Source organism: Atta colombica, unplaced genomic scaffold, assembly GCF_001594045.1.
Source record: "Atta colombica isolate Treedump-2 unplaced genomic scaffold, Acol1.0 scaffold39, whole genome shotgun sequence".
Taxonomy (NCBI): Eukaryota; Metazoa; Arthropoda; class Insecta; order Hymenoptera; family Formicidae; genus Atta; species Atta colombica.
Genome location: NW_017259498.1, coordinates 830,275 through 830,906, shown reverse-complemented (window position 1 = coordinate 830,906; position 632 = coordinate 830,275).

Genomic DNA, 632 nt, shown 5'->3' with positions numbered 1-632 from the left:
ATTAATGTAGTTTATTATAATTGTGATGAATAAATATATATACTGATATATATATTTTTTTTTAATATACATTATTTTATATTTTTAGAGCAAAATTAAGATTACTTACATTGACTCATCTATTATATCTTCATGTTTTTTTAATTGCGGATCATGAAAATCTTGTTTATAGTTATAGTTATAAGGTGCTTGATAAATAATGTAAGGAACGATAATATCTTTATCAAGTTTTCCTTCAGAAATGAACCTTTTATTTTTTATTTCTTAATAAGATTATTCTATACGAAAAAAAAAAAAACGATTTAGTTAAAGTATCTAAAACTGTAACTAGATAGTCATACAGATAAAAATAATTTTATTAGACGATCAAAATAATTATATAGAATGCTTAAGTTGGTGCTAGAATATCAAAACTTTTTGCAGCATTATTCATTTATGCTCATTATCCACATATCAAAATAATTATGTAGGACGCTCGTCCTAAAAAAATTATACGTACATACAGATCTGAAAATAATTTTGTTGAATGGGGAACGTCCTACATAATTATTTTGATCAACAGAATTACACATTTTCAGATTTGTATTTATTTAAATTTTTTTATATTTCAACAAAATCGTTCTTATTGCATA